This window comes from Sitophilus oryzae, unplaced genomic scaffold (genome assembly GCF_002938485.1).
Source record: "Sitophilus oryzae breed Bouriz unplaced genomic scaffold, Soryzae_2.0 scaffold_1018_pilon_pilon, whole genome shotgun sequence".
In the NCBI taxonomy this organism is placed as follows: domain Eukaryota; kingdom Metazoa; phylum Arthropoda; class Insecta; order Coleoptera; family Curculionidae; genus Sitophilus; species Sitophilus oryzae.
Genome location: NW_022145636.1, coordinates 1,933,676 through 1,945,723, shown reverse-complemented (window position 1 = coordinate 1,945,723; position 12,048 = coordinate 1,933,676). Strand labels below are relative to the sequence as shown.

General features: G+C 33.0%; 1 pseudogene; it reads right to left on the bottom strand.

Moving 5' to 3' along the window:
- LOC115874473 overlaps nt 1–488 on the bottom strand; it is a 6,461-nt pseudogene extending 5,973 nt beyond the window's left edge.
- Nucleotides 489–12,048: the final 11,560 nt, after the last annotated feature.

Here is a 12,048-nt window from a genome sequence, read left to right as displayed (position 1 = left end):
AGAGAGAAGATATATGTATATAATTTATGTCAACTTAAGGTCCTCAAAGAAGTCTGTGGCGTAAGAGTGTCCGAGAAGATAATTTTACGGTCAGAACCGTGGGGATGGGCGCCTCCTGAAGCATTATGGTTTGGGTTTGATTTCAATGTCAAACCATGCTTTGGTTATTTTCAAATGACGGCGAAATTAAACTTGCCACCAACAATTTGCAATTTTTATCATTATCATGTTCTTTTGAAGTTATTTTCAAATACGAAAAGTTGGCCTTTATGGATATTGTGAACTATATATAGCAGGTACTCCAGGGTTTGTCGCAACTAACGTCGTATCCCCACGCCTAACCGCGACCTGTTACGATCAAGAACATCTTCCTCTTCCAAGTTATGGTCCTCCATTGCCCTTCTGATAGTCTCATTCCAGGATCTTCTAGGCCGTCCTCTTTTCCCTTTTCCAGGAGGTGACCAGCTGTAAGATACTGTAAGGGCCATTTTGGTGTTCAATGCGTAGCAAGTGTCCAAACCACTTAAGGCCCCTCTGTTCGACTCTATCCACTATTGTCTGTGTGGCATCTATTTTGGTTCTGATTTCCACGTCCCTAACTCTAACCAGTTTAGATACTTTATATGGTGAACTATATACTACTAAAAACTGCCATCAGTTCAACGGGGTTTGGGGCTTCGGTTGTTTTAGAAATGTCGGCAGGAGGTTAAGACTTCGCGAAGGCGGGTACCGAGCTTCATTAAATGAGTGTTTTCTTTTTGGAAAATTTCACACGAAATTATTGCACAGGGTAATTTTAAAGTTAGGGTAAAAAAAACAACCCCCTCGATTAACCCTGTATAAATAATAAAACAATAATGTTATGAATAAACGTCCTTTGAAACTGAATTAATGAATAAGTTAAAATAACAAAATATAACACATTAAAATTTGACTAAAAAATTTCCCCGTTTGAAACTGAACAAGTAAGAATGCAAAAACAGGCAAACCTTAAGTTATATACAATATGATCGAAAAAACCGCAGCCATGATGGCTATGAAATGAAGATCGCTGTCATTTTATATGTAAAATATATGAGGAAATTCAGTCTCAACTGGACGCAGTTTTTTTCCAATCATGTTTAAGTTTTTGTTATTAAATTAACTCGGTTATTTAAATAATGTAATGTTACAAAATTGTTTAGGAGATACCATCCGATCGAAAAAACGGCGTCAAAACGGCTGGCGAATGAATATCGATGATAATTTGAGCGAGATCAAGCCCTAGACTTTCTTTATTTTTTATAGTGCTTACTGCCAGTTGGCCTTAAGAAACTTGTAATTTATTTTTATATCTTTTTGTCCTCCGTTTTACCTGACAAACAAAACTGACAGGTGTAGACGCAGCTTTAAATAGGTATGTTTCTGACTCTTTTATATCCCTTGATAGTTTTACTTAAATTTATTATTTTTGCTAAAAGAATGGTGTTAAATAGGCGGAGTTATAGTATAGAAACAACTATAGGTCATAAAAGTTCGTTACACATTTTGACATTAGTCACGTTCACACGTTTAAAAAGTATTTTTACCTTTTAGTGCCCTTGAACGTTAGCACCATAACAGGCATTTAACTGGTTCTGTGATAGTTACCGCTCGCAAGACAAGTTAAAAAACCTATTATACACTTTTGCCCGCAGAAACACACGGTACTGTTAAAAATTCCTGTATACCTACCGACAATGCCGTAATGTGCAGTACGTCTACTGAAACGTATAAGAGTTTGTTCTTTTCTGAGAATATTACAGATAAAATTTAAAATAAATGACAAATAACAATTATTTTTTGTTTATTTTTCAAAAATTTGTCAGTCAGAAATGTAGAATGACTGAATATTTATTGTGTCCCCTGAGTTTATCCTCTGACAACAACTGTATATCTTCATCAACTTAATATACGCAACTTAAACACGAATTGTGCATTATTTTCTATAATAGTTATTTTTATACATCTATTAAAATGGTATTTTATCGTCGATCGGAAAAGATAATTCAGGAGTTAATTCATTTCAAGAGACGATAATGAAATTTATCGTCGTGTATAAAACAATATATTTTTCCATAGCGAGTTACGTTTTAAAAAATATTCAGAAACTATTATTTCAAGGAATTTATTACGAGTAGAAAAATATTGTGCTGGGTTGGCGTTGGTTTCTATGTAATTTGGACAAATAAATATAGCAAAGCTGTCTCTTTAGTTATCAGTTTTGGACCAGAGAGAAAACTAATAAGTAAAGTGAGAAGGCTTGTGGAATAGGGCATTTCGTAGACAAGTTTATTTTGCCACCGCGCATCCCAGACGCGCATAGCGTTTGGCGGTCAAAATGAGTTATCAACTTTGCAAGTTAAACATTTGACAGGATTAATTAGATTGTCAGTAGCTTTTTTCTATTTCTTAGCTCTAGAAGGAGATAACTAAAATCTGTTGATAATCGGAGTAATAAATTGTTTTGGACTGAAGGTGCCTGTTCTTTTAGCTTGTCAGAAGAGAAGATTATTGTCATTATTGATTATTTCAGATTCCACGATTATTCGGCATTTTCGTTTTGTGGTTGAGATCCAGACAAAACGTTTCCTTTAGTTGTAAAAGTTTTATCTCGGTACTATTTTAACATACCTAATAGTAATAGTGAGTGCACATAATAATCACCTGTTCACTCCCAACCAAATAAGATAAAAAAAAAGATGAAGATTGAAGCTTTGAGTTGGAGTATGGCAAAGAGTATGGAGTTAAATAAATTCTTATGTTCCTAAACAGTATTTTTATTTATAGGTTTTAATGCGTTAAAGTGTATAAAATTAAATTTTCGTTGTCAACAAATAATCTAAAAAACTACGAAGATTTCTTATTATAAAATTAAAAGATTAAGATTCGGTTCAAACATACAAATTTTAAATTTTTGGCGCCAGTATATAGGTATGAATGCAACCTACTATATCGATAATGCGCTCATAGTTCGGGTTAGACGCCAAAAGCCGCGCTACTAACACAGTCTTCAAAAATTAACGTTGATCTTTCACTTTAGCTATTAGTGTTCTCTCTGGTTTTGAGTCAATATTTTAATTCTCTTTCGTGTCGATTGCTGATGAATTGGAAGAAATGGCCTAAAACAAATAAGTAAATTACCAACAGATATGCAAGCTGAGGCGACCAAACGCCACATATCCAAGCTACTTCCATTTAAATCCTGAATAACTTATGAAAAGGAATACAAAAATTTTTCAAAATGGAAGCAATTAAAAAACGTGCCAGGAAGAAATAAGTTTTTAACCTATCCTCGCTGTTAAAGTATCATTTAATCTACCCCTTGCGGCTAAAGTACTATTTTATCTGCTATTTTGAGAGATATAAGGCAATTTTAACAGTTGGTATGAAAAATTAATAATTCTTGAAAAATGTAAATTTTGTCAGTGATGTAAGGAAATCGCATGTCTAGACTTAGGTATAATAATTTGCCCCACTTTTTAAACCAGAAGCTAATAATAATAATAAACAGTAAAGATTTAAAATGCCAATTAATCTTTTTAGTTTCGAAAATGTTGAAACGCGAAATGTTAAAATATGTTTTATTAATTTTGAGAGATTCTCATTAAAACTAGCCTAAATTATACAGGGTAATTCATCGAAAAACGTTCCTGTGCATAACGGCCAGGGTACTTTTTTTTAGAAAATCCAAAACACGTCAATTTTGTTTGTGAGGGGACAACTTTTGCCCCAAAATGATTGCAAAATATTCAACCCTCTAAGCGGGGGGGGTGTCATCCCCCAACTTTTTTCAAATGAGAAGGGGGACAAGTGGCGCCGCAATGAAAGAGCTTTCTATTCTCTATATATTCTCGCTTCGTTTTGAAAATCGGTCTAGTCATTGAGAAAATATAAGGATTGAAATTTGAAATAAGTTTATTTAAACATTTATCAGAGTAAATGATAAGGATAAATTCCTTCGGACCACTTGTTGTTTTTTTATTATATTTTTTAGATGTTTACATTTTTTTACTTAAGCCACAAGGTTGAACGATCAGTTTCAGTTCTTTTCTTTTGACACCCTGTATATTTCTTTTATTCAGCTTTAAAAAATATATAAAATTGAAAATGCCAATCAATCCTGATTTCAAGGGCGTAGATAAGGGTGGGGGTACTGGGGGACAGTACCCCCCCTGACGCTTGACGAGATACGAGAATTGAAATAGTCATTGACTATGAAAGGATTTTTTTTTAATTAATATCCGACATATAAGAACACTTTGTATGCTTTTAATTATGTTGATTTATCGTTTATAATATGTTCGACCTAATTAAAAGCACACAAAATGTTCTTATTGGCCAGGACAGATTAGTGGGTTAACTCTAATCAATATCCATAAAGATAAGCTGAAATAAATGTTGATGTTGTTATTGATAGGTTTTCCAAACAGCGTACTAGAAAACTTGATTTTGTTTTGTAGTTTTATTTATAGTTTTATAGTTTTTTTTTGATAGTTTAGATTTTTTATTTATAGTTTGTGAAAATTAACTAATAAACGTCGTTGTTTCATTTTTTTTTTTTTTTTTTTTTTTTTTTTTATTCTTTTGTGTTATGTTTTATATCTTTTGAAGACAAAAATCGCCGTCGCTTTAATTCAGTCAAAATTCCGACGGTGATTTTTCTGCGACTTAATCATAGTAGGTACCACCCCCATAGCATACACCTATCTACGCCCCTGCACCCTGTATGTATATATCCAGACTTTTCAAGAAATGAACAAACCTCAAAAGTAGGTATAGACCTTATTTTAAAATATTAATAAAAAAGTTATAGACAAAATTTAACCTAGCATTTATAAATATATATTAACAACCCCGTAGAAATACGAGAAAAATCCAACATCGCATAAATACAACATAATTATTACGTAATACTTGTAAATCGAGACTTTCAAGCTAGTTTAGTGCCTTTTACACACAACAACGATCGAAAGTAAACAATATTTAGGCCAAACAGCCACGCCAAAAACGCTCTACTATTTTAATAAGCCGATTAGAAAAATAAAACGCGATCGTTTCCTAGGAAATACATCGAAATCAAATCGGAAACGCAAATTTTCATCGATTTTTAACTTTATTTCTGGCCGTAATTAGAGATAAACGTCGGATAATTACACCGGTAACAAAACGCAACAAATCATTCTTGGCTGGGACAGCTTTCAAAATTCTTACACTCTTAATCCTTTATTTTATCTCGTATTATGTTTATAGTAGGGGTGCTGAAGGTGGCTAAATGCACATCTGTACCTCAGAAGAAACCTTAAGTGCAAAAGGCTGCAGCGAGTTTTTATACGACAAAGCTTTAGTTTTAGAAATGTTGAGACTCAGGAGGTTCGAATCGCAAGAAGATTTAATGGTGATTAATTTGATATAATCCTCTGAAGTGCCGTGACGTCCTTGTTGCTCCAAGCGAAGCTAGTGTCGTCCGCAAAAAGGCATATTTTACCACTTATGTTTATGTTAGCAATGTCGTTAATAAAAAGAAGAAACAAAATAGGGCCTAGTACTGAGCCTTGAGGTACTCCACCTTCTATTGGCTTGTTAGAAGACAACGTGGTATCCACCCTCACAAATTACTTCTGTTGCTAAGATACGACTTAAACTATTCGAGTGATGATCCCCTGAACCCATAGTGCTGCAGTTTATTAAGTGGGATCTTATGATTTAGACAGTCGAACGCCTTAGAAAAATCACAGAAAATTTTTGCTGTAGAAATGATGGTTATTTAGGCTGGAGTAAACTTTATTAAGGAGGGAAAACATAGCGTCATTTGTGGACTTGTTGCTTAGAAATCCAAATTGATGTTCAGTAAGTATTTTGTACTTAGACAGAAAAGATACCAGCCTTCTTTTAACCAACCTTTCTATGATCTTAGATAGCATTGGAAGCTCGATCTTTGTCTCCTCCTTTATGCAGAGGAATTATTATTTTAAAGTGATTAAATGAACGAATAAAAAATGATTAAATCCCAAAATCCGCGCTGGAGCTCTCCTACTATTATTAGCTAAAATCGAGCAAAATAGCGAAAAATAAAGCTGTTGTGAAAGTCCTTCTGATTTTATATAATTCAATGAATAATAATTAGTAAACCCGATTTGTCTAAGTAAAATAAAAGAACAGGACAATCTAATTTGAATAATACAAGAGGTGGTTTGGTTTTTAGAATTTTAGTTTGCTTGTGCCATCTATGGAAGTTTTGCCGAACTACAAAAGCGTGGCGCTGAGATTCAACTGTAAATTGGCTAAGCGCGCTTATTTTAGTACAAGGCGCGTTCCGGTAGATGGCGCTACAGTATTTTAAATTTGTATTCCTCTGATTAAAAATATAAATGGACGAACCTTACTATTCAAAACGAATGAATCCGAGATATACAAATTAAACGTATAGAAAAAAGTCCTACGTTGTCAATTATTTACTATAAAATTTTTAAATTATTAAATTATAAGTAGTTTTTGGCTACACTAATTTTTATTTGAAGATTTATAGAATTTTCTCTATTAATGTATACTTATTTTGCACCGGGTCATTGTGATTACTGTGAATATTTAGACTCATCCGAGGATTTATCTTTTCCAAACCTTATCTATACTAATATATAAAATCCTTAAGTGACTGACTCACTGATTAATCACGATCCTGCTCAAACCACTCAACGTAAGAAGCTCGATTTTGGCATACAGGTTGATTCTAGGGTGTTCGAAATTCCAGTTCCAAAGGGGTGAAACCACCCCTCAAATATCACAATATTTTTTATTTAAAAAACGGCCAAGTTTCCAAAAAAAAACGCTTAAACACGTATATTTTTTTTTATATTTTAAGATTTTTTAAAAATGTATACAGGGTGTTTCAAAAAATCTGGTCATTGATTAATCGCGATCCTGCTAAAGCGCTTGACGTAAAAAGCTGATTTTTGGAAATCGGATTGACTTTTAATGTGTAGAGGTTCGATAAGAAGGGATTTTTCGAAACTCGAATTCTAAGGGGGTGAAACCACCCCTCAGATATTAGAATATTTTTTATTTAAAAACCGGTGAGTTTTTCGGAAAAACTCTTAAACACGTATATTTTATTTTGTTGTTTTACATATTTTAAGATCTTTTAAAAATTTATACAGGGTATTTCATAAAATATAACCATTGAGTCATCACGATTCTGGTTAGACTGCTTGACGTTTAAAGCTGATTTTAGGCAAACGGATTGACTGTGGGGTGTAGAGGTTCGATAAGGAGGGGTTTCTCGAATCTCAAATTCTAAGAGAGCGAAAATGCCCCTTAAATATTACAATATTTGTTATTAAAAAAACGGTTAGTCTTTCGGGACAGGCACAATTTATTTTGTTTTTTACATATTTTGAAATTTTAAAAAAATCACACAGGGTGTTCCAAAAACTTGGGTAATTGATTAACCACGATTCTGCTTAGACTGTTTGACATAAAAAGCTCATTTTTGGCAAACGTTTCAAGTCAAATTTCAACGAGATGAAACTGGCCCTCAAATATTACCAAGTTATATAATAATATCGCCATATTGTTTTTTCTCATGCTGACATAAATGTGAGAAAGTTTTATCCAGTTTGTATGTTAATGGCAATTCTTCTTCTTCATTATCACCATTATCACCATTACAAATGATGAATTTGACGCGAACGAAGTCGCGGGTACACGCTAGTACATATATTTTTCTCAGATTTTTATTGCCATTAATTCAACAGAAACGTCAATTTTTAAAAGCCTTGCAAACGGTAGAATTCAGGAAACCGGTTGCCAAAGTCGTACCACTATATCAAACCTACCATCTGAAACATCTACATCACACACCGGAAAAATCTAGGGATATCATTTTATTAAAGTTAAAAATAAATGTTTTGAATAAACAACCACATGTTTGTAGGCCGATTCTTTCTACTTCGATTGAAACGAAGTAGTCACACTAGTTATTTCTAAATTTGGGATATTTGCAGAAGTGTTTGTGCATTTTTTGTCAAATGTATTAAAAGCACCTAGCATCAGTTGTTCGAATTTAACCTGTATTGGCTATGTTTTTATGATAACTGGCCAGAATTCATTCAAATAACTCTGTTTAGTATTAAACGACATTATGGAGCGTAGACATCTTAACAGAGACGAAATGCTAAGGGCCATGGGTATGCTCGAAGCTGGAATGCGCCAAATCAACGTAGCTAGAGCATTAAATACAACGGAAAGAGTAATATCGCGATTAAGTGCACGCTACCGTGAAAGTGGTGATGTTGCTGAAAGGCACTCAGGGCGACATCGCATTACTACCCGTCAGCAAGATCATTTTTTACAATTAAATGCTCGACGCCGACCGACTTTTACAGCACCAGAGCTTAGTTTAATTCTCCAGGAAACACATAATGTAACCGTTAGTCCTGACACTGTTCGCAATAGTTTAAGAGAGGTCAACTTAAGAAGCAGACGCCCCTGGAGAGATCAACCCTTAACGAGAGGAAATCGAGAGGTACGATATTTGTGGGCCCAAGATCATGTTCAGTGGTCGAATGAACAATGGGCCAATGTTCTCTTCACTGATGAGTCACGCTTTGGAATTCATCCGGATTCGAGAAGGCTTAGGGTATGGAGACAACCGGGAAATCTTATTCGGTTGGATCATGTTCAGGAAATGCACCCTTATCAAGGTGGAACAGTTATGGTCTGGGGAGGAGTCCAGTTAGGCCGAAAAACCGATCTCGTTTTTCTTGAAAGGTTTCTAACAGAAATCAAATATCGTGATTTAATTCTTGAGCCTGTCGTGTTACCATATGCCAATGATTTTGGGAGAAACTTTATTTTCATGCATCACAATGCACGGCCTCATACAGCCAGAGTGGTAAGTGAGTTTATCAATGCTCATCAATTAAACATCTTACCCTGGCCGGCACAATCTCCTGACCTCAACCCCATCGAGCACGTATGGGACTCGCTCCAAAGAAGAATTTTGAGAATGGGTATGCCTCGTGAAACTCGTAGGGATCTGGTTCGGGCCGTGAACGCAGCGTGGCAGGCTGTACCTCAAGAAGAGATCGACAACCCGATCAGGAGCATGGATAGACGATGTAGGGCTGTAATGAACAGTAGAGGAGGCCATACCCTTTATTAAGTAAAAATGGTTTTATCTTTTTTTTTAATTCACAGTTTAGAATATAAAAAAATGTGTGTATTTTTTTGAGTTCAATAAAAATCAAGGTAAATTTGAAAAATTCGGTAAATTTCGCATTTTTATTTCCAATACGTCCTGTAAACTATTTGTTTATTTTAATTTTATTATATCAGAAATGCAAATAAAAAATTACTGACGATGGCTAGATAAAATTGTAATATCCTGGACTTTTTCCGGTGTGTGTATATCTGAAACATATCTACATGTTCATGCTTAGGCATACTTTTAAAGTGAAACAAAAGTCACATCAGACATTAACTTCTTAACAAATATCATAAACTCATCTTCCTAACCACTATTTTCATCTGATTTGACGACTGCTACTATCAGTTCAGTAAAATACACTTAAAGACACTTAAAATGACACTATGCATTGAAAATCCACCAGCCGTCGCTGTAAGAATCATCATTATTTAAAACTCAGAAATGCATTAAAACTGTTTTACTTTTACTCTTTTCAAGCCATTACAAAAGCTTTTTCTTTCATACATCTCGAAATATTCTCGATTTTTTTTTCACGGGCATCTAACAGAAATAAACGTTTTTGATATAATTTAGTTTCTCCATTCTTTTACGTACTTATTTACTTCCTTTGATGACACCAAGTTCTCTTTTTATTTAGTTTTGTATCTAGACCAAATAAAACAAAAGTGTACCAATATTTAAGCATGGTAATTGTTGCGTTTATGCCACAATGTTTGACATAATTACCCAACACATCCTGTGGATTTACTGTAACATTATTAAATTATAAATGTAAAAAAATTAAAGCACAATAATTATGTTGCTTAAATGTAATTAAAGAATAATGTACAGGGTCGTCCGAACTGTATTCCGTATTTCCGTATTTTATGAATAATTTAAAAAAATAAAAATTTCCCAAATTTATTATTTCAGTCAAATAACTATCTACTCAACGTTTTTATTCTTTGTCAATAATGACATGTATTGACTATTTCCATTCTCAATATCCTGAGAACGGTTACTCGTAGCGATTTTTACCAAGAGACCTTTTTTACGTAAAAAGTCACGAAAATGTATATTTTTTCACTCAGTAGTTTTATACAGGTACAGGCGAAAAGTTATTACTCTTCAAAACAGTTAAAACACATGTAGGTGGCACTCTCTACGAAAAGGAGTCATATTGACATCAAAATCAAATTTCTTAAGTCAAAAAACTCCCAGACACTAATTTTCATCCAAATATTGACGTTACTTCAGAAATTATTTGGGAAAAACAAAATAAAAATGATATTTCTATACCCTGTATCTCCGAATTTTAGGACATACATTTATACAAATTTTTTACATATTTTTATCTGTTTGGACCATCCTGTATATGTTTAATACTTTATACTGTAATACTGTCATATGATCGAAAAAAAAAACTGCGTCAAAGATGACTGAGCAATGACAATCGATGATAATCTTGCCTAGGTCAACCTCTAAACGTAATTTTTCTGTTTACTCAATATAAAAATAAATCACAACCATCTTAAAGCCAACTGAAAAATAAATACTAGTCTATGGCTTGACCTCTCCAAAATCTCCCCGCCTTTGACGCCGTTTTTTTTTTCTCGATCGTATAGAGTACTATGACAATTATTTCTGTATAATGTCAAAAACGACTTTTGTTTTTCATATCCTTTGTATACAACGCCCACTTGTTTTTTTATTAACTGTGAGAAAAAGACATTTTTTTATCAAACAATGCCGCCCAGTGAAACCGAAAGTAAACACACGTCTAAGGCCGTCGGCATATTGTTATTATTTATCATTTCGTTTGCTAATTTCAGCAACCAGTCTAATTGTTCTTGAGGGAAAAACTAACTCTCTGGCTATTCTAGAATACAAATAAAAATGTCCAATGCAAATTTTTCATTGTTTTATTGTTAGCTCACCAACGCCAAGGGTTGGAGATTTTCTCACACAACTTTTTGTTCACATCTCTTTGGTAACTTTTGCGCAATGCTCCGTATGGCATACAATGAATGCCATGTTTTGCATTAATCATAAAAAAAATATTTTTTAATTGTTATACGGTGTTCAGTGCAGTACGATTAAAAAATATGTATTGTAAAATATAAAAAAATAAATACAAAAATAAATAAGGTATATAAAGAATAATAAGTTTAAATCTGTGTACAGCCAGTCTCTAGATATCTAGATATCTATTGCCAATAAAAGAAGAAAAGAAATAGTATACAGAGTGAATTTTTAAAATGTTTTTGAAATATAACCGTAAAACCAAAAAAGCTTAGGAATTTGTGCAAAATCTAATGTATGTATTAGGATGTATTTCAGGAAAATAATTTAACCTCTATGATGTTTAGGATGTTTTTTTTTAAATAGAGTACCCTGTATAATATTGCATTTTGTGCTTCCTTTTTGATCACTTTACATAATCCTAAGATATTTTTAAATATGTTTTGATAGTTTCGAGTATATTAATAATTAAATAAAAAAAATATTTTTTTCGGCCTTTTTTAAAAAAATTATTAAAAGAGTTCCTGAAATCAAAACTATATTAGGTATTTACTTTAGATGGTCGGTACTTAATTTTCTATAAATATCGTACTCTTAAATCATACAGGGTGTTTAAAATTCTACGGCAAACTTTCTAAAATATAAAATAATTTTTATTCGTTTTTTTTTTAAATGGAACACCTTGTATATTATTTTTTTAATAGATAGTTTTAGAGAGTTAAAAAAGGGACATTTTTTTATTTAAAGTATTTCAAAATTTTTAACAGTTTCGCTGATACACGCAGTATTATTTCATATGGCCATATGGCATTGGGTGGCTT